Raw genomic sequence first — 24,031 nt, 5'->3', positions numbered from 1 at the left:
GAAGGAATTTATTATTTATATTCTCTTGTGGAAAATTTTTCTCATTCTTTATTTCTTTGTACAATGGTGATTGTAGATAGATAGACCGATCGATATAGATGTATGTCTGTATATTACAGCACAATTAAAAAGCACATTCGTCATTGCCTTTTAAGGTTAAATACATGCTTTTCTATTGAAATAATTTATATTCTTCCTAGTTCCTAAAATAAGCATCAGATTTCTAAACAGAAAATATCTCAGCCAGAGATCCATACATGATGTACTTAGGTAGGTATAAGAAAACTAAGTTAGTAAACTGAAAATTTAACTTCAATAAATTAGGAATAAACATTCAGAATAGAAATGTAGCTTTTTGTCAGCAATATGTGAACCAAAAGCAAAAATCTATTAAGATTAAGGCAGTTTTTCTGTATGTATACAGTACAATGTGTTTTCCCCCACACCTTCATTTACCATTCCCTTTTATTTAAAATGCATTGCCAAGCTAGAATACTAGCTTCCTAATTAAAAACAAAACAAACAAAAACAGATATTATAGAGTTTTAGAGTTTTCCACATACGTAGGAGCAGTATTTTCTTTTTGCCTTCACATCCTCAGTGTAAGAAATTACCTAGACAATCATAAGATTTAGGTTACAAAACATGATGACTGTCAGGGTGATTGATAGCTGGTGTAAGGAATTACTCTCTTCTTCTGCTGGAGTCAGTTTGAGTGTTAGCAGTTTCCAAGGAGGAAGCTGAGGGCCTTGGTGAAAATTGTCATCCATCTCTGAGACTATGCCTAATGTAACTCTTTAGGATGTCATCACAAAAGTGACACAGGTTGGAGATCTGTTTCAGATGTTCTTGTAACTGAATGTTAGGAACCCATACTTTATAAAGAGGTGTAAGAAAAACAAGCACATAAGTATCAAACATAGAAGGCATATCTCCAAAGAAAAACTGAGATATTTCCAATCTGTTTTACAAGATTTAGGCACTCCTTGGCATCTCTGTATACCTGTGCTTCCACTTCTTGGACATGATAAAGAGGAGGCTCCCCTGTTGTCAGTAGAATCCTATTCAGTGCTCCCCTAGACATCCTTCCAGAAAGGATTAAACTCAAGGGAAAACTCAAGGGAAAAGGAATTCGTGAAGCAAGCCATGGCTTTGTACCAGTAAAGTAATTGTCACCCTCAACCCAGAATGTGTGAAGCACAGCAGGGAGAAACTTCTCAAGGAGAAAAATGTAAGCCAGTGTATCCACCCCTTGCTTTGTGAAAAGCTCATAATCAGCATTATATTTAAGTTTTCTTTAAAAATTTAGTATTTTTGCAGGCTGAGAAACTGGTACATCACCTCTTGGTCATCGGATATTCTTCTTATGTAAGAATAAGAAGGTGCTGTCTATCATATCGAGTTTCAAGGGTGCCTGAAACAGTTTGCAGTAAAACATTTTAGACTGAGTACATAACGCAAAAGTGCCCAGCAGCTTTACTTCATGGTCCCACCCCCAAGGACAGAGATGGCAGACACCCAAGCTGGCTCCCTCCTCTGCTCTCAGTCCCATATTGTGCTCCAACTTCCTGATTTTCATAGACCATGCTCCCTCAAAATTCCTGAGGATGCCAAGCTGGGTGGGTTTTTACCTCTACCACAAACATGGTTTTGAAAGCTAAGAAATTGTGAAGCCAGACAGAGAAGCCACAATGCTTCCACCAGACCAATGCGGGGTTACAAGCCAGGCTGTGACTCACTGACAAAAGTGAGCTCAAGGTAGGCACTGACCAGAATCCCAGCCTGCCATGATAACACAGTGCAGCGGGGAAATGCGTGAAATGGCTAAATTTTTTTCATATCATATTTTTTCTTCAACCTTCCACATATACTAAGAAACACAAAGTAGTAACCATTAAAATCAGATTCACTTCTCACCAGAGTTTCGTTATTGCTGCTATTCTTATTAAACCTTTGTTTAATGTCTTCCCTGGACTAATTCTTTTAGATCTACATTATTTTCATGTGCAACCATGATAGTCTCCACTTAGTGACCAGTTATTGATTGCACAGGAAAATGAAGACAAAGTTGACCTGCTTGCCTTCCAACCTTTGCTGAGTGTCCTTTGGGTGTACTGGTGATTCGCTGGGTGCTCTGGAAATTTACAACTTTCTTAGCCTTCATTTCCTGCTTGCATAGAGCCTTCAAGCCAATGAAAGCTATGGGTTGGCATGTTTTAAAGTCTCTCTGTGCTGTGCACACAACTCTGTGGCTATGTGGGGCATATTAGATCCCCAGAAATACGTTGCAGCTTCTCAAAGCCTGCTGCAGACAACACATTTTCCAGTTTTCCCGTTTCATATTTTTGTTTGTTTGTTTCTATTTTATTAGGATTTATTTGTTGTACAGGGGAATTCATTGTGACACTTCCAAAAAGCCTTGTGTTTTACATTGATTAGATTGCCCCACCTTCTCTCCCCTCCCAGCACAAGTCCATTCCCACTCCACTTAATGCAATTGCAAGAGTTCTGTTTCTTATGTATATGTATATGAAGCTTGTCAACCACATTCCCTCACCTTCATCTCCCTTATTCACCACCCCCTCCCACAAGTACACCCCCACACAATGTACATATTTTGCATTTACATACATGTGTGTACATTATTTGATCCCCCCAACCTCCAGACAAAACCTGTTCTGCCCTCTTGTTCACAATTTTGTATAATAAAAAGCATAAAAGATAAGAGAATCAGTGTTTTTGATAGTTTGTGATAAACATAGCTATACAGGGAGATTCCTTGTGATGTTTCCAAGCATATATATATTACCACCCAAATTGGTTCATCTCCACCAGACCTCTTCACTGCTTGCTAGTCCCCTACCCATAGTGGCCCCTGTCCATTGAAGATTACTACATTCATTCCTATAAGTGAGCACATCAACCACATTCAAGTATTTGGTTTCCTTCCTATTCTGTATCCCTCCAGTGTGCAGTCTCCCCTTAGTGTGTGACCCATGTCCAATAATATTACTGCATTTTTTAGGTCTATAATCTGCATATGAGGAGTACATGGAATTTTTGTACTTCTGAGCCTGACAAACTTCGCTTAAGATTATACTCTCCAGTTCCATTCACTTACCTGTGAATGACAAAATTTCATTCTTTGTGGCTGAATTAAATTCCATTGTGTATAAGTACCACATTTTCTTAATCATCTTGGTTGTTTGCATAGCTTGGCTATTGTGGGTAGTGCTCCAATAATCATAGGTTTGCAGGTGCCTGTGTAATAACATGAGTCACATTGTCACTTTTGTTGGTATGAAGTGACCTTCTTTGTCTCATTTGACCAATATAAGTTTGAAATCTACTTTGTCTGATATAAATATTGCTACTCCTGGCTGGTTTTGGGGGCCATTGACTTGGTAAATCTTCTTCCAGCCTTTGACCTTAAGCCAATGTTTATTTCTGTCAATAAGATGGGTCTCATGTAAACAACACATTGTGGGATCTTCCTTCTTAATCCAGTTTACCAAACAGGGTCTTTTGATGGGAGAGTTGAGTCCATTGACATTCTGTGATATTATTGATAGGTATGTGGTGATTTTGTTGTTTTGTGGTTTCAGGATTTGATTGTGGGCAGCCAAGTCACTGCTGCTCTCTGATTACTTGTCTTTTCTTCTACTGCATTTTAATACTTCCAGTTCACTCATTGTTTTCTTTGCTTTCATCTTCTGTGTAAAGATTTCCTTATAGAATCTCCTGTTGTGGTGGCTTGGTGATCATGTATTGTTTTAGTTTCTGTTTATTGTGAAAGATTTTGATTACTTTGTCAATTTTGAATTATAATATTTCTGGGTAGAGTATCCTTGGACTGAAGTTATTTTCTTTCTGTGCCAGAAACACCTCACTCCATGCCTTTCTTGCTTTTAAGTTTTCTTTTGAGAAATCAGCTTTTATTTTGATCGGTTTACCTTTATATGTTACTTTTTCTCTCTTACATCTTTAATGCTCCTTCTCTATTCTCTGAGCTTGTTATTTTAATGGTAATATGCCATGAACAGGTTCTATTTTGGTCAAGTCTTTTTGTGTCCTGGAGGCTTCCTTTACCTGCCTGGGCAAGTCTTCCTCAAGATTTGGGAAATTTTCTATTATTTTATTGAATATATTATGTATCCCTTTGGCTTGCACCTTTTCTTCAATGCCCATGATTCTAAGGTTTGGCCTTTTGATGGATTCGGTGAGTTCTTGCATATTTTCACAGCTCTTGTGTTGTTTGACTAAGGGTTCTTCTGCTTTTTCTTTAATTTCTATTTTATCATCAAACTCTGCTATTCTGTCTTCCACTTGTTGTAGTCTGCTGGAGTGGCCTTCCTCATTAGTGAAATTTATCATTGTTTTGTTGTGGTTAGGAACTTGGTGTCCATTTTCTTCATTTCCCACTATATCCTCTATTAAATTGTTTTGTTTTGTTTTGTTTCTGAGGGGTGTAATTTTCTTCCCTCTTTTTCTCCCTATTGCTCCAGTTGCTGCTGTGCAACTATGTCCTTGATTGGCTAGTTGTTGGTTTTAATTACCTTCATTCTTTCCCTTGATTTAGGTTTTGGTTTTGTGTTTTGACTGACTTGGTTGTTAGCTAGGTTGATATGCTGTTTCTGTCCCTTGCCTGGAGTTTACAATTAGCAATAACAAATTCACATGTTCAATGCCAGACCAGTTGTTTACATATTATACAGAAAATGCTTTGGTGATAATATCTATAAACAGTGGGATTTTGGGGGTTGTTCTAATTATTAGGCTACATATCGAAATTTGGGTAATTAGTGAAAGTAGCACAAAAAGGGTTGGAAATTATGGGGGTGATTGGGAGAAGAGGTATAGGGTCTGCCGGGTTTTGTGTGTGTTGAGGTGCTTTTGAGAGATATTGCAGGGGGCCAGTGGTGTGTATGTTTGGTATAGTAGTCTAATCAGTGGGTGGTGAGTGTGTAAGAGGGAGGGGTAATGTGGTGACAGGTAGGAGAAGTATAGTAGGGAGAGGCAAAGATTGGTAGAGAGTGGATGAGAAGAAGAAGAACTAGTAGTTGGGAGGGAGAAGAATGGATTGTACCACAAGAAAAGCAGGGAACATGAAGGGGGTAAGAGTATGGATAAGAAAATAGTGATGGTAAGGTTAATAATACAAAGAAAAAGAAAAATAAAGAGAAAAACCAGGTATGCCATCAACCATAAAGTTCAGTCTGCTTGGTAAAAGTTTTGAAGTTATTCCTTTGGTGTCCAATCATGATATTGGATCTTGGTATCTTGGGGTTTGTGGGGAATGGGTGGAAATTGTTGAAGGAATTTTTTTTCTATTTTTCCCCACTTTCCTTTGTCTTATAGGGTGTACATTACAATCAGTAACTCTGAAGTGGTCTCACCAGGTGACTGGCTTGTGAGCAGTATTTGGTTCCTTCTGTCTACAGGTCATGTTGCAAATGGGGTCTGAGGTAACTCACTTCCAGTTCATGCAAGGTGGTCAGAGCTCTTGTTTTCACCAAGCAGCAGCTGCATTGCCCTATAGCTGCAACTATGTCTGGTCATCTCTTCCTCTAGCAAGGTGTGGAAATTCAATTTTAAGTACCTCCCTCACTCCCACAAGACCAGCTCAGGGATCCACCACTGGCCCCATTTGGGGAGGTTGGCTTGTTGCCCCACCCCTGCTTTCAGCCTTTTTGCCTCACCACACCTCTCCTACATGCTAATTCTGCTCCTCTGTGATGTTGGTTCCCAACCCTGCTCTCAGCCTTTGTTACTTTTCCCACATTCATTCTCATCCATTACCACCCCAAATACTTGTTTCCCATGAAGAACTGATATCTGTGACTACTTCTAGCTCCATATTCTGTTTCACATGGTATATAGCTTTAGTTTAATTTTTCTTATCATTATATTGTTGTACTGGATTTATATAGTGACATTTACAAAACTGTTTTCCATATAAAATAGTTAAATTCACCCCTCCATGATTCTCCTTTATCCCCAACATCCCAATTCTTAGAATACTTTCCATAGGTCTCATTTTTCCATTTGCATAAATGAGTACATAATATTTCCACCATATTCAACCTTCCACACACTTTCCTTACATCTTTTCCCTTCCCACTGTACCAACCCTCAGACAGCACCTGTTTTACCTTCCTGTCCTCTGGTTTTGAAAGAAGATATTTGTTTCTTTCAGATACCTATACAGGGAGTTTTATTATGACATTTCCATGTATATATGTATTATAAACTGAAGTGGTACATTCCCTCTGCTTTTCTCTTTTCTACCTTAGTACTCTTCTTATAGTGATTTCAACAGGTTAAAAATTTCATATTCATCCTGATATAGAAAGTACTTCAATCATATTCACCTTCACTACTTCCTTGTATTATTCTCCCTCTTCCATTAGTGACCTGCCCCTAGCATAACCTGTTTTTCATTCTTTTCCTTCATTGTTTAGGTGTCTGTTCATTGTTCACTGGGATTTTGCATTGGTATTTATATCTGTACATGCACAATACTTAAGGCAATGTAAGACCCTCTACTGCACTTCCTCTTCCTTTCCCCCATATTCTGCATTGTTTTCAGAAAAGTGGTCAATGTTTTTCAGCATGTTTCCTTTGTCTTGTTCTTACATAGATGTGATGTACTTCATTATTAATTGCTATCTTTCTCAGCTTCTTTTCCTTCTTTCTTGGTCTCCTCTAGAAGTCCAAGTTTTGCATACTTTTTCTGTGTATATTTCTATGTATATATAATATTGATTTTATTTGTATTGATTTTATTCCACATATGAGAGAAAAAAAGTGGACTTTGGCTTTCTGAACCTGTCTAACTTCACCTATGATAATGTTCTTCCCTAGCAAGCATAAAGCCCTGAGATCAATCTCCAGTACCATCAAAGAAAAAGATGAACCTCTCTGGTCCCATGACTTTACCAACAAATGACAAAATTTCCTTCTTCTGGGGCATATCAACTGTTTCCATAATAGTTGGCTATTGTGAATAATGCTGCAGTAAATATGGGTGTGAAGACATCTTCATTGTAACCTGACTCACATTCCTTCACATATATCCCTAGGAGTGGTATTGCTGGATCATATGGCAATTCTATTTTTAGGTTTTTAAACAGCCTTCACACAATTTTGTATAGTGTTTGCACTAATTTACATTCCCATGGGCAGTGAGTGAGGCCTCCTTTTTCTCCACACCCCCCACAACATTTATTGTTTTTTGTGTTCTTTGTTATAGCTATTCAAGGGGAGTAAACTGGAGTCTTAATTTGGTTTTGATTTGTATTTCTGAAGGTCAGAGATGTTGAGCATTTCTTCATTTTTTTTGTCATTTGTACTGCTTCCTTTGAAAAAACTCTGTTCAGTTCATTTGCCCATTTCTTCATTGGATCATTGATTTTTGTGACGAGTTTAGTTTTTTTTTAGCTCCTTGTACTTTATGGTTATTAATCCCTTGTTAGATATGCACCTGGGAAAGATTTTCTTTGGGAATACTTATTTCATCTAGTGACCACTTCTTTTGTTTGCCAGAAGCTTTTTAATTTCATGTCCTCCCATTTGTCAGTATTTTCTCTTAATTGGTAAGCCATTGGAGTTTTATTTAATAAGTTCTTGCCTATGTCTAGTAGTTCCTTTGTATTCCCTACTCTTCTGCACTAGTTTCCATGTTTCAGGTATTACATTAAGGTCTTTAAACCACCTTGAGTTGATATTATATAGGGTGAGAGTCACAGAACAAGTTTCAGTTTTCTGCATGCAGATATCCAATTTTCCTGGGAACAATTCTTGGAGAGGCTGTATTTTTGTCATTGTGTGTTTTTGGCATCCCTTCTAGTAGTCAGGACCACACCTACAGAAGTAAAGAAATGCTAAAAACTAGAGCACAAATCAATATGTTGGAAACAAAAAGCAATAGGAAAAATCAACAAAACAAAAACTGTTTCTTTGAAAAGATTAATAAATTTGATAGACACTTTGCCAGACTAAACAAGGAAGAAAGAAAAAGAAAAAAGAGACACAAGAAACATGTTGCCAATATGAGAAATTAAAGAAAGGAGCTTACTACTGATTCTATGGACATTAAATGAATAATAAAATGTAATAATTAAATGAGCTACACTCAACCTTAAATAGCAGGTTTAAAAATTTTTTTCTTTACTTCAGAACTGTCTTCATGTACAGATATTATGAAATGCACATACACTGGAGATTTTACATAGAATAGATATGGAAATAATATTTAAGGGCAATTGGGAGAAGTGGAATTGTCCAGAGAATTACTCAGGACCATTCCTCCTTAAATGTTCTTGATTAATTCCCCTTGAGTTCTTCCTTTGTGAACATGTGGAAATTCTCACCAGGCCACACTATGGCTAGCTCTATGTTCGTTGCATTCAGGTTCTACTTCATTACTTGTTTGAGGATGAAGACTTCATGACTTACTTCAGAGTTATAGACTTGAAATCCTGAGGGAAGCAGATGAGCCACTAATAATACATAATGCCGTCTTTCTTCAAAACATTTTCCTTTCTCACTCTTGTGGTAAACTTTATACAATGATAAATACCTTATTTTTAATGCTGGGGAAAAGAAAGCCTATGTGATCCTGAACAAAGTAGAAAGGAAGAGATAGTATAGAATATAAGATTAGATGTGGAAGAAGACAAGTGCACCACAAATAATGATTTTTAAGTCTTCATTGTACAAACATGAACCTGTACCAAACTGAGATTCTTTTAAAGTCAGTAAATGAAATTTGATAAAAAAGAAGAAAGAGCAGGGGCTTCTCTTACTAGCTTTTAAGAAAAGCTCATATCATATGGAAGCAGGAACAAATAAATAGGCCAGTAAAATAAAATGATGTATGGGTGTGTGTTGAAAACTGACATGTGAAATTCATACCCAAAACAATGGAGAAATGAAAAAATTCTTTCATCAGATTATGAAGAAAAGTGGTTCACTAGAAGTACATAAATTTGTCCCTTCCTTATGCCTATACATAGGTAGATAGGCAGTAGGTAAGTAACACAGCTAATGAAAGAAATTATAGGTAAATATATTAGTGATTGGTTGGGCAAAGTCTTTCTTGACAAGACCCAAGCTAGAAGATGAAAAATGGGTGTTGGCAACAGAGAAAATATGGAGAAAAATCAACAATGTCTTCTCAAGGTAAGGCATTACAGATAAGTAGACAAGGGAATGACATAAAAGATGCTTGCAGTATTCAGAACCCAAAACTCATGGCTGCTGATGTGATCTGTGGTAGAAAAATCATCAAAATATAGAAAATAATGAAGGCATGTAAAAGAAGTTATAATTGAAATGATGGAATAATTGAAAAAACAGGCATGGAGCATAAGTTAGGGGTTAAAAATGATGAGTCCCAGAATCCAGAAAACATACTAAAATATTCCCAAAGTCACTGGTAACCAAGGAAATGGAAATTTTTAACAAGAGTTCATATGACCTTATTATGTGACAAAAATTATGAGAATAGATGATGCCAAATTTTGGCAAGTAATGGTGCACTGCTGGTGGGAGTTCCATTCTCAAAGCTCTAAACATGCTCAAAATATGTATATGTTTGCTCTATGACTCATTGATCCCATCTAAGAAAAATGTTTTAATGTGTTCTTAATGGGCTATTAATTGAAAGTATTCTCTGTGACATTGCTATAGATCATAAAGAATGGAACCCAGGGAATGAATGCATAGAACATGGTAGATGGATTAATATGCATCAGATACATACAAATAGAACTAACAATGTGTAACAATATATTCATATAACTTCTGTCATATAGAGATATTTGTATTCATTTTTACCTAGCTAAATGTTATATTTATGTAAGGCAATTTATATGGTCACCAGAAATTAGTAAAGGAATTGAGGAAAGAAAAAGATTCTCAATACAAGGACATTTTTCCTTGCAATCATTTTTAATTAGAACAAAGACTTAAGGTCAGAGTGCATATGAGTAAGAATATGAAGATATAACTACAATGTATTAAGAACTAAGAAATAAGATAAGCTCAACTCCACCTCTTCTTGGACCAACAAAAAATAATAAACAAATACTACAAATGCATAAGTAGAGTAGGAATATTTAATTCTTATGCATAAGAATTACATAACTCTTTAAAGACATTTTAAGTCTGTTCTGTGAGATGTAGTAGCTTAACAAAGCAAGAAAATTATTTTGTTCAAAAAAGTAATTTGGCTTGCTAGTACTGTTTATGTAAATATTATCACAAGTGATTGTATGCAGGCTCATTTGGAAGATTTTCAAAAGAGAATTACAAATTTCTTGCTCAGGAACACTGAACAGCAAATAGCTCTAATAAAGACTTTGTGAAATGGGTTTTTAATTCAGCTCTTGACCTAACTGATGATATTGTATGTGGGTTCTATGAAACACATAAGGAGTGCACTGACCAACTGCCAAGGCTCCTTGCTTTCCTCTGAGTTTTAGTGGATATTTAGTGGATATTGTGTTCCAATGAGAAAAATAAATTAAATATTGCTCAATTCAAATATTTCTGAATGAAATAAGAATATGTTTTCTAAAAGTCAACATTCTCTAAGCAGCAACAAAATATTTTGCTAAAACAATAATTAATGCACATAAGTGTGAGATAAGAGTACAAAAAGTTTTTTCAATCCTGCCAATGACTGGAGGAAACTATTTTCAAGACTTATTCCTGCCCAGTTGGGGCTTATTATTGTTGAAGAAAACGTGTGAGTTTCATCACTAGTCTTATTTTTATACCTTCTGTAGCATTTCAAGCATCTGGAATAATTGCAAAGATTATTGTAGTGAACAGTTAGAGAAATTTTACACACAATGGTCTGGCTTCTCTCCTTAGTAATGAGGTGATAGAGAAGTTACAGATGAGGAAGTGGATTGAAAGATTGAATTGGAAAGACACATAGAAAGAAAGGATATGATGGCACAATTCTTGAAATAAAGTAGATATCAAAACCTTTATTGACCAGTTTTCTCATATTGTTCTATCAAAAAGGCCCAGGAAAATTTTGCACTCAATTATCAACCCATAACTACAACAGAAAAGTTAGAAAACTGTCTTAAACCATTGACCTTGCTAAAATATTGTAAAACTCATGAAAGACAAGTAAGGCTGAGCTAAGCTATTTGCTGCTTGTATACCAAAGTTTTATCCAATAAATCCATTTTCAGTGGTGAAGAAAGCTGTTGTCCAGACCACTAAAGGAATACAATGCCTATAAGTTAAAATTCACACAAGGAAAAAGCATAGATAATTAAAAGATAGTTTCCATTTCATTATGAAAGAGTCCATCTTCCTCAGATGGAATATCAGTACTGAATTATGTGATGGACCCTGGGGTGGGCAAAAACACATGTTTATGTTGTTAAATTTTCCTAAATTTGTTGAGAAAAAAATAATATGCTGAGGATAATGGAATATTTATGCAGCAGAAAAAAAGTAAATTAGATGCTAAATGTATCATGATTTGTTTCGTGTCTAGAGGAAGATAGATGAGTTTCCAAAACTTAGTGTTATAGTTAGGAATCTCTGCCTCTCACTGCTTAAGAAATGCTGAGTTTTCAATAATTTGTCCCAAACATTAATTCATGCACAGCTGGTATCTCAGAAGTTTTCTTCAGGCTTGTGAAAAAACAATCTTCCTGAACCTATGATTCAAAAAAAAGGATGATCCTAGATCTTATGTTTGCACTAAGGTGGAAACTTTGACTTTTGTATAAGAAAAAAACAAGAGGAAAAACCCTGTCTCAAAAATGAGAATCAAGCCCCAGGAAGAGATGAACAAAGGAATTTTATGTTTCACTGTGTCAGTGGATCACTTCCTAGAAGTTATACAAATTAATAGAAGCAAAGAATGCTGACAGTCATAATACCTTAATAGTTCCTCCTTCTGCCTTTTCCTTCCTTTTCCCTTATGCTACCCTCACCCTTTTGCCACAAGCTTCCTACCCTGCTAGGGCAGAAGGTGTAGATCTTAGGGGCAGTCCTATTAAAATATTTCTGCACACTATGTTCCCTTCAGCTACAGTAGTGGTCGATAAACCAAGGTCAGGCTTTGTCCTCATCCTTCCTCTGTGAGAGGACCACTCTTTCAACAATAATGGGAACCATGCGGGTTTGGCTTACTTGCACACACGGAGCTTCTTGATAGCTCTCTTTCTCCCATGAATTGACTCTAACTATTTTAAGTTTTTCCTCATGCCAGACATTTGCTTTGAGCTTTGTCTATACTGCACACTGTCATTTTAGATATTTTCTTTAAAATTGATCTAATTTGCATTCTAATAACACAAAACCATTCCTGCAATGTCTTTGAATAGATGGGATTTTTTGGAAATTTTTCCTTCTTTTTTTAGTTCTTAATTGGCAGCACTGGGGTTTGAACTCATGGCCTTAAGCTTTCTAGGCAGGCTCTCTTATTAATTGAGCCATGCCCCCAGTCCTTCTGCTGTAGTTGTTTCTCTGAATAGGGTCTCCAGTTTTTCCCAGGTTAGTCAGGACAGTGATCTTCCTTATGACTACCATATAGCTCGGATGAGAGGATCATACCACCACACACTTAGCTTATTGGTTGAGATGAGGCTTGATAAGTTTTTGTCTAGGCTGGCTTTGAACCATAATGCTCTGAATGTGGGCCTTCCAAGTAGCTGAGATTACAGAAGTGTGCCTCCCTGCCCTGCTATATTTTTGTCCCTGATGCTTTATTTTAAGAAAACTTCAACCCCTCAGAAAGTTGCACAAATAGTAAAATTAACTATTTATCTGTTTAACTAACTGTTCTTTCAACCTGAGTTACCCAAGGTTAACATTCCTAAATAATTGAATAAGCTATCTACTATGGACTAAATGCACTTGGCTACGTAACCACAATATCATTATTATACACACAAAATTGAACACCAGCACATAGTCTTATCTAATATTCTTTCCAACACTCAGTTTTCTTCAAGTAGTCCCAAAATAAGCCTTCTACATGTTGAGTTGTTTTTCTATTGTTGTCATCCTGTGGATTTTTTTGCTTCTGTGGAAGTAGTCTTTGAACTCTGTTCTTCATGCTTTTGAGTCAGGGTATCTATTGCTTGAGCATGCGTCCAGCTTAGGCAATGAGTTCGGTTTCAGCTTTCATTTCTGTTCCACTATCCTAGATTGACCTCAAAATTGAGATTCTCGTGTTTCTGTTTCCTGAGCACTTGGGTTACAAGTGTGTACCATTACAACTGGCCTCAATTTGCCATCTCAAAGTAGGGGTCTCAAATATATATATTTGTGAAAAAAGTGAGGCCACCTGGCTCCTTCCCACATATTTCACTGGGCCTGGGATTCTCAGTAAACTAAGAGCTCTCTGATCTGCTACAGTTAGGTTCAAGATGACATTCTCCATGGAATGCAGAAAATCCTTTACAAATCAGGAAACTGCCACTGATGAGTGAGGACCAAGGCTGTGAACTCCTAAAAGGGAGACTGGGAAAGCACAGAAGAGCCAAGCCCTAGGCCGCCGACTGCAGAGGATTAGCCCAAGACAAGAACTTCCAGCATTCATAACTTTTTGTCCCAGAAACACAGTATATGAGGTTTCTACTGAGCACACAGTATATACTTTCTTCTCAGGACAAGAGCAAAGCAGGGCATTACCAAGTCTCAGCCATTAGTTGGGGAGCCATCTAGTTTTTGAGACAGTGCTCTCAATGTGTAAAACATATCCATTACTGCTGGGGCACAGTGTAATATCAGCTGATGGCTATAAATGTGGGGACAAAGATGATGTCCTCGAACATCACCAAAGGCAAAAGGCGGTCCAAAAAATTGTCCCTGTGCCTACCTTGAGGATCTCCTTGCTTCTGAGCTCAACCACTATGGATAAGGACTAAGAAAGGAGTTCAAACATGGAAAACTTGAATGAGACTGCTGTAGACTGAAATGAGCTACCTGCTTGAGACTGAAGGTGCCTGAGCACCAGGGTTCTATGTTGTCTGTGGTCCTTAATGCCTAAAGTGAGGTTATCTGTAAAGGTTTTCTCAACTGAGCCTTTGCCTCAGAAAAAACTTTTTCAAGGTCCACTGGTATGTTGATCCACCTACCTTTCTTCTCCAGGTGGAAATCTAGATACAGTTGGGTCCACACCTTCCACCATCCTGTCATAAGCCAGGCCTAGCACACCAGTGCCCCACCATTAAGGATACAGAGCCAGATTCACACTTGGCCCCTAATTCCAACCAGTTGCTTGACTGTGCATTGGTCATAGGGCATCTTGTTTCTTTCCCAAACTTCAGGTTTACTCACTAGGAATCATCCTTTTATCTCTTACCTAGGAAGTCCTCACTTTTACTTGCCTAATAGGCTGTATTAATCTTGAGGACAGCCCTGACATTAACACACTGATTTTCCCCTCTATTCAATTGTAGGCTCCAGAGAAGCTTCTTTCTCTGCTTCAGATCAGATTATATTCAGAATTTTAATTACCAAGAAAATGCTCATGAATCTCAATCTCTTTCAAACAATGAATTTTCTAAGTTTTGTCTAAAAACTGACATAAGCTTTCATGACCCTGGAGAGAACTGCCACTACCTAGTACTCCAAGGACAAGGCAGAAACCACAGAATACAGCGATGGACGTTGATGTATCATACTGTGCAGATTGTGGCCATCCAGTGGCTCCTAGATTAGATGGTACATGTACCTGCCATTCATCAATCAACTCTTTCTGAGTAGCCAGTGAGGGGCCGTTGAGCTGAGCTTTTCCAAGTAGTGTGTCATCTAGGAGGTTCCCTGTCTGCCCAGCCCCTCCCACCCCTTGATGATACAGAATAGCTGAGTTGACTAGGTATGTGGGGCATCATTCCTGGATGTGGATTCACTTTTCATTGCTGTCCACCCTACTGAAGGCTAATTGGACTTCATGCCAAACAGGATGCTGCCCAGAATCCATGACTTCCTCTAATGACAAATGCAATCCATTGGTTTATAAATTCTGATATCAAAGTCATCGCAGTATTACTCAAAAGTCCTTTCCTCAACCAGGGAGCTGTCCATTTGTCAGTCATGCTCACAGACTCCTGAGCCTGGTGAACACAACACCCGTCTCTTTCACACAAATTCCTGCACTCTAAATTCCATGTTATACTCACAAAAGGTGTGGGTCAGCCATATCTGGCCTCAACCAAAGGCCTGAGGTCCCAGCACAGGAGATAAATGTGTGCATAGCTGCATCTCTAGCATATCCTTGAGTTCACACAGTAACTGGAGGGAGTCCACATGGACAGTCCAGAGATTGACCTGAAGTGTTGCATTAAGGAAATGGCCTGGGATTCCAAGATGGCAGCTAGAGGGAGGAAGCAGAAAGCAAGCCTCCTATAGTGAAATCTTGGAGAGATGCTGCAGACACACTTTGCAGGCATAATCACTGAGAAAAGGAAAAACTTTGACATCTCCACATCTCCAGCCGGTGCAGAGAAGCTCCATCTCATATTAAATGGAGAAATAAGGAGGACCCCTGGGCCACCAGTGGCTGGCACCCAGACGGCTTGGAAAGACGCAGACCAGGTGAGCTTCGTGGTACCGTGGTTCTCCCACAGACAAGCCTGGGCCAGAGCAGCATAGCCCCCTGGACAGACCGACCTCCACCTGGGGAAAAAAAGAGAAACTGAGTAATAAGCAATAAGAACAATTAAGACATGCTGGAAAGAGGGTGGGGCGCCCTAAGCACTGAAGATTGGGGGAAGGGAATCCTTCCTGGGACTGTAAATAAACAAGCCGGGCGGGCCGGAGAGCCTCTGGCGGGAGCAGGGTGCGCTCCCAGCAACCAGGACCAGGAAAGCTTGTGAGAGTGGCAGAGGGAGGAAAACTCCACAGGAGAGGAGGGAAGACCCACTTCCCACGTGAACTCTAAATAAACATGGCGGCTGGCAGGAGGAGCAGCATTGCCCAGTAATCAGGTGCAGGAAAGCTTGTGAAAGTGGTGGTGGGAAGAAAACTGCACAGGAGGGGGGGAAGACCCACCTCCCACATGAACTGTAAATAAACACACAGGCCTGACAACGCAGGTGCAGTGTCACTTTCCCAGTACTTGGAAAGGGGAAAGCCTGTAGCAGAGGCTCCCGCACAGGAGAACTCGGATCAAACAAAGCCTGTGGAACCAAGCTCACCCCAGGGATCTGCATAAAAAACGACTGCAGCTACAGCAGGCTGAGAGCAGCAGGCAGGCAAGCCACAGTTGCAGATTCCACTCTCAGAACTGTCTCCAGACTCTTTTTTTTTCTTTTTCTCCCTACCTTTGATGAGAGAACAACTGAATTACACCTGCAAGCTGAAAAACTTACTGAAACTGTACTGCATTTGAACTCCAGACACTTGGTGGGGATTTTGTGTGTGTGTGCATGTGTGTGTGTAGTTTTGTTCTACTTAATGCATCCCCTTGGACGAGACAACTACAGAACAACATCTGAGGCACCATCTCCAGGACTGGAGACTGAGACGGACACCCAAATTATTAACACTGAAACTGCATTGCATATTAACTTGGAGGTTTTTTGGGTTTTGTTTTTTTTTTATAATTTTCATTTTCCATTTTATTTTAATTCATTTTATATATAGACATTTCTTTCATTTACTTAGTTTTTATTTTTTTATCTTTGATTTTCAATCCTCTCTATGTCTTTCTAATGTCTGTTCAGCTTACTGTCAATTAGTACACTAACGCTCTCTGTTTATACCTTTGAAATTTTCTTATCTGAAACCTTGTTCTGCTTTCTCCCTCTTGTCTGTGTATTTGTTTTCCCCTTTTCTTTAACATCTTGCTTTCCATCTCAGCTCAACCTTCCATTCTAAATATTACCATTGTTATTATTACAAGCTAGAAAATACTTAATTGCACACAGTACAGGGACAGTAACAACACCAAAGACAATGACGGGAAGACAGAAAAAACAGGGAAACCAGACTCTCCACAGCAAAAAATTAGTACAGGAACCAGTGGGGAATGAAGAGAACAGAAACTCAGATCCAGACTCCAACAAAATGAAGATAAATTATGCCAAAGGACCAAATGAAGCCCACAAAAATAATTTAAAAGAACACATATTACAAGTATTCAATGAGAATTTTATAGAGAGATACTGGATAGGGTCAACCAAAATGTACAGAGGACACTCAAGAAATTCCAAGACAACAAAAATAGAGAATTTGAAAAAGCAAAAGAAGAAATGAAGGAAACCATAGAAGCACTGTATAAACACCAAAGTGAAAGAGAGAACACGATGAATAAATGGATAAATGAAGTCAGGGCAAAAATAGACAACATTAAAGAGGAAAACAGCCAGGATATGGAAAACCTCAGAAAAAAGAACAAAACAGAACTGCAAAACAAAAGGGAAGGCCAATCCAGCAGAAAAGAACAAACAGAAGACAGAATCTCAGAACTTGAAGATGAAATGGTAATTAAAGGAAAAACCAAAGAACTATTAATTAAACAAATCAAGACCTGTGAAAAGAAAATGCAAGAACTCACTAACTCCATCAAAAAACCAAACTTGAGAATCATGGGCATCAAAGAAGAAGAAGAGGTGCAAGCGAAGGGAATGCGTAATATATTCAACAAAATAATAACAGAAAATTTCCCAAATCAAGAGAAAGATATTCCCATACAGATGCAAGAGGCCTCCAGGACACCAAACAGACCAGATCAAAATAGAACTACCCCATGACATATCATCATTAAAACAACAAGTTCAGAAACTAAAGAAAGAATATTGAAGGCTGTAAGAGAGAAAAAACAAGAAATATACAAAGGTAAAAACAAAAAAATCACAGCAGACTTCTCAACAGAAACATTAAAATCAAGAAGGGCATGGGGTGAGATCTTCCGGGCATTGAATGAAAATAACTTCAACCCCAGGATACTCTACCCAGCAAAACTATCGTTCAAAATAGATGGAGCAATAAAAGTCTTCCATGATAAGCAGAAACTACAACAATATATGACCACAAAGCCACCACTACAAAAGATTCTGCAAGGGATCCTGCACACAGAAAGTGACACCCAACTTAACCATGAAAAGGCAGGCAGCACCAAACCACAGGATAAGAAAAAGCAAGACAATAGAGAGTAACATCAAGTTAGGTACACACAATCAAACCTTCAAACAACTAAGATAACTAAATGGCAGGAATCACCACATACCTATCAGTACTAACGCTTAATGTTAATGGACTTAATTCACCCATCAAAAGGCACCATTTGACAAAATGGATTAAAAAGGAAGATCCAACAATTTGTTGCTTAACGGAGACTCAACTCACCGACAGAAATAAGCATATGCTTAGGATGAAAGGCTGGTAGAAGATTTACCAAGCCAATGGCCCCCAAAAACAGGCAGGAGTAGCAATACTTATCTCTGACAAAGTAGACTTCAAACCTACATTGATCAAATGAGATAAAGAAGGACATTCCATACTAATAAAAGGGGAAATAGACCAAAAGGAAATAATAATCATCAATCTGTATGCACCCAATGTCAATGCACCCAATTTCATCAAACATACCCTGAAAGACCTAAAGGCATATATAAACGCCAACACAGTGGTTGTGGGAGACTTTAACACCCCATTATCATCAATAGATAGGTCATCCAAACAAAAAATCAATAACAAAATCCAAGATCTAAAATATACAATAGATCAAATGGACCTAGTAGATGTCTATAGAACATTTCATCCAACCTCTACACAATATACATTCTTCTCAGCAGCCCATGGAACCTTCTCCAAAATAGATCGTATCCTAGGGCACAAAGCAAGCCTCAACAAATATAAGAAAATAGAAATAATACCATGCATACTATCTGATCACAATGCAGTAAAAGTAGAACTCAACAACAAAAGTAAAGACAAAAAACATGCAAACAGCTGGAAACTAAATAACTCATTACTTAATGAAGAATGGATCATCAAGGAAATAAAAGAGGAAATTTAAAAGTTCCTGGAGGTCAATGAAAATGAAAACACAACCTACTAGAACCTATGGAACACAGCTAAGGCAGTTCTGAGAGGAAAGTTTATAGCCGTGAGTGCATATATTAAAAAGACTGAAAGATCCCAAATCAATGACCTAATGATACATATCAAACTCCTAGAAAAACAAGAACAAGCAAATCCCAAAACAAATAGAAGAAGAGAAATAATAAAAATAAGAGCTGAAATCAATGAAATTGAAACCAAAAAAACCATACAAATAATTAATGAAACAAAAAGTTGGTTCTTTGAAAATATAAACAAGATTGATAGACCCCTGGCAAACCTGACTAAAATGAGGAGAGAAAAAACCCAAATTAGTAGAATTAGGAATGCAAAGGGGAGATACCAACAAAAACCATGGAAGTCCAGGAAATCATCAGAGAATACTTTGAGAACCTATATTCAAATAAATTTGAAAATCTAAAAGAAATGGACAGATTTCTAGATACATATGATCATCCAAAACTGAACCAAGAGGAAATTAATCACCTGAATAGACCTATAACACAAAATGAAATTGAAGCAGCAATCAAGTGTCTCCCCAAAAAGAAAAGTCCAGGACCTGATGGATTCTCTGCTGAATTCTATCAGACCTTTAAAGAAGAACTGATACCAACCCTCCTTAAACTGTTCCACAAAATAGAAAGGGAAGGAAAACTGCCAAACACGTTTTATGAAGCCAGTATTACACTTATCACAAACCAGGCAAAGACACCTCCAAAAAGGAGAACTATAGGCCAATCTCCTTAATGAACATTGATGCAAAAATCCTCAACAAAATAATGGCAAACCAAATTCAACAACACATCAAAAAGATTATTCACCACTACCAAGTAGGCTTCATCCCAGGAATGCAGGGGTGGTTCAACATATGAAAATCAATAAATGTAATAAACCACATTAACAGAAGCAAAGACAAAAACCACTTAAAAAGCCTTTGATAAGATCCAACATCATTTCATGATAAAAGCTCTAAGAAAACTAGGAATAGAAGGAAAGTTCCTCAACATTATAAAAGCTGTATATGACAAACCTACAGCCAGCATTATACTCAACGGAGAAAAACTAAAACCATTCCCTCTAAAATCTTGAACCAGACAAGGATGCCCACTATCTCCACTCCTATTCAACATAGTACTGGAATTCCTAGCCAGAGCAATTACGCAAGAAGAAGGAATAAAAGGAAGACAAATAGGTAAAGAAACTGTCAAAATATCCCTATTTGCAGACAACATGATCCTATACCTTAAAGACCCAAAAAATTCTACTCAGAGGCTTCTAAACATCATCAATAGCTATAGCAAGGTAGCAGGATATAAAATCAACAAAGAAAAATCATTAGCATTTCTATACACTAACAATGAGCAAACTGAAAAAGAATGTATGAAAACAATTCCATTTACAATAGCCTCAAAAAAAATCAAATACCTAGGTGTAAACCTAACAAAAGATGTGAAAGACCTCTACAAGGAAAACTATACACTTCTGAAGAAAGAGATTGAGGAAGACTATAGAAAGTGGAGAGATCTCCCATGCTCATGGATTGGTAGAATCAACATAGTAAAAATGTCGATACTCCCCAAAGTAATCTACATGTTTAATGCAATTCCCATCAAAATTCCAATGACATTCATTAAAGAGATTGAAAAATCTACTGTTAAATTTATATGGAAACACAAGAGGCCACGAATAGCCAAGGCAATACTCAGTCAAAAGAACAATGTAGGAGGTATCAATACCTGACTTCAAACTCTATTACAAAGCAATAACAATAAAAACAGCATGGTACTGGCACAAAAACAGACATGAAGACCAGTGGAACAGAATAGAGGACCCAGATATGAAGCCACACAACTATAAGCAACTTATCTTTTACAAAGGAGCTAAAAATATACGATGGAGAATTAGCAGCCTCTTCAACAAAAACTGCTGGGAAAACTGGTTAGCAGTATGCAAAAAACTGAAACTAGATCCATGTATATCACCCTATACCAAGATTAACTCAAAATGGATCAAGGATCTTAATATCAGACCCCAAACTCTTAAGTTGATACAAGAAAGAATAGGAAATACTCTGGAGTTAGTAGGTATAGGTAAGAACTTTCTCAATGAAACCCCAGCAGCACAGCAACTAAGAGATAGCATAGATAAATGAGACCTCATAAAACTAAAAAGCTTCTGTTCATCAAAAGAAATGGTCTCAAAACTGAAGAGAACACCTACAGAGTGGGAGAAAATATTTGCCAACTATACATCAGACAAAGGACTGATAACCAGAATATACAGGGAACTTAAAAAACTAAATTCTCCCAAAACTAATGAACCAATAAAGAAATGGGCAAGTGAACTAAACAGAATTTTCTCAAAAGAAGAAGTTCAAATGGCCAGAAAACACATGAAAAAATGCTCACCATCTCTAGCAATAAAGGAAATGCAAATTAAAACCACACTAAGATTCCACCTCACCCCTGTTAGAATAGCCATCATCAGCAACACCACCAACAACAGGTGTTGGCGAGGATGTGGGGAAAACGGAATCCTCTTACACTGTTGGTGGGAATGTAGACTAGTACAACCACTCTGGAAAAAAACTTGGAGGCTACTTAAAAACCTGGGCATCGATCTACCATTTGATCCAGCAATACCACTCTTGTAGATATACCCAAAAGACTGTTACTCCAGAGGCGCCTGCACATCCATGTTTATTGCGGCACTATTCACAATAGCCAAGTTATGGAAAGAGCCAAGATGCCCCAACACTGACGAATGGATTAAGAAAATGTGGTATCTATACACAATGGAATTTTATGCAGCCATGAAGAAGAACGAAATGTTATCATTTGCTGGTAAATGGATGGAATTGGAGAACATCATTCTGAGTGAGGTTAGCCTAACCCAAAAGACCAAAAATCGTATGTTCTCCCGCATATGTGGACATTAGATCAAGGGCAAACACAACAATGGGATTGGACTTTGAGCACATGAAAAAAGGGAGAGCACACAAAGGAGAGGTGAGGATAGGTAAGACACCTAAAAAACTAGCTAGCATTTGTTGTCCTTAACCCAGCGAAACTAAAGCAGGTACCTTAAAGCAACTGAGGCCAATAGGAAAAGGGGAACAAGTACCAGAGAAAAGGTTAGATCAAAAAGAATTAACCTAGAAGGTAACACCCACGCACAGGAAATCAATGTGAGTCAATGCCCTGTATAGCTATCCTTATCTCAACCAGCAAAAACCCTTGTTCCTTCCTATTATTGCTTATACTCTCTCTACAACAAAATTAGAAATAAGGGCAAAATAGTTTCTGCTGGGTATTGGGGAGGGGGAGGGGAGGGGGCGGAGTAGGTGGTAAGGGAGCGGGTGGAGGCAGTGGGGAGAAATGAACCAAGCCTTGTATGCACATATGAATAATAAAAGAAAAATGAAAAAAAAATTTAAAAAAGGACAAAAAAATAAAAAAGAGAAGTACCTGGAGCTCAAGAGCCATATACTTTGATTAAGGTGGAAATTTGTATGCTTATATGCAGGGTGAGAAAGATGGGGAGAATTTGGGTATTACTTAGGAGTAGCTTTAGGTAAATGATGGATTTGATTGATAGGCATATTGTGCATGTGAATTCACTCATTATAATAGTAGGCATGAGTTGCAGTCCATACCCATTAGGTTGTAATTAGGTGGTCTGGGACAAATAGGTAACTTTGCACCAAGAATTTTCCCTTATGTGCATGACTTTCTTGGGCTAAACCCTTGTAGTCATCATCCTTCTCACTCTGGATGCTTCAGTTAGTTGTTACTTTTACCACAAAAGGGGCATTTTTGAGTCATTTTGGGGGGAAGTAGACCACTTGTTACCTACCAGGCAATCTTCAACAAAGCCACCTGTTCCCAATGTGCTGGTTTGTGTACTCTCCCTGAATTTGCTGCTTCAGCAGCAACATACTTTTACTTTATCCAATACCAAATGATTGCTATTCCTTATAGGAGAACTGTTTATGCTCAATCTTGTAGTGTGGTATTAAGTAACACCTTAATTTTCTTTTTGGTTTTCCAGGAAAACAAAATTAAAATTCAAACTTAGCTACATGATTATGTATAACAAACATGTGAATCACCTATAACCTATTTTAATTTCATTAAAACTCTAGCATTTTAATATTTGAAAAATAGCAGATAAATGGCAGTGAATGCTATACTGTATTTTGTTAAACTCAGACTTTCCCATCTATGGTTGGGATGATGGTGTTATTATCCTTTTGTCTTTTCATATTCATGTTTAAATATATATGTACTGACATAATGTTTGTAACTCTAGTGTACAGACACAATTTGTATTAAAAATTAAAAATTAAGAATCAGACACTGTTCTCATTTGATACACAGTAATAAATATGCATTCACTACTTCTTGAGTACCTTCTTTTTACTGTCATCTTTCTAGTCATATATCTCTGTAACTTAGGGATAAAAGATTTAAAATTTACATAGAATCAAAGAATGAAGTGTTAGGACTCTAAAACTTTTTAAAATCATCATTCAAAATGACAGCATAATATTTCATCAACAGGATCTACAGCAATGTACTTAACCATTGTCTTCTTCATCTGCTTTCAATGCTTTCTTCTTTTATGTTTTGGTGCTGAGATTGAATCCAGGCCTTGTTCATGTTGAGCATACACTACACATCCCCAGTATCCTTCCCAATATTTTCCATGTAATAACTCCTAATTTAGCTCTCATGTACAAATTCTTGCTCTTGGTCACTGTTCCAAAGGACTTCTTGTCCTTTTCCCATGAAATAACATGTTTTCTCAGCCCTTTGCGACCTAGTTCCAATAAAAAGATGTGCTGTTGCTGGGCAGCAGTGGCTCATGCCTGGAATCCTAGCTACTCAGAGACTAGGAAGAGTGTGGCTCAAAGCCAGCCCTGGACAAATTATTCATGAGACCCTATGTTGAAAAACCCCATCACAAATAATTGGCT

The 24,031-nt window shown here is 37.7% G+C and overlaps 1 pseudogene; it reads right to left on the bottom strand.

Moving 5' to 3' along the window:
- Positions 1 to 614: 614 nt before the first annotated feature.
- LOC109701845 (metaxin-3-like) overlaps positions 615 to 24,031 on the bottom strand; it is an 80,593-nt pseudogene continuing 57,176 nt past the window's right edge.

Source organism: Castor canadensis, chromosome 5 (genome assembly GCF_047511655.1).
Source record: "Castor canadensis chromosome 5, mCasCan1.hap1v2, whole genome shotgun sequence".
Classification (NCBI taxonomy): Eukaryota; Metazoa; Chordata; class Mammalia; order Rodentia; family Castoridae; genus Castor; species Castor canadensis.
This window is presented reverse-complemented; position numbering and strand designations above follow the sequence as displayed.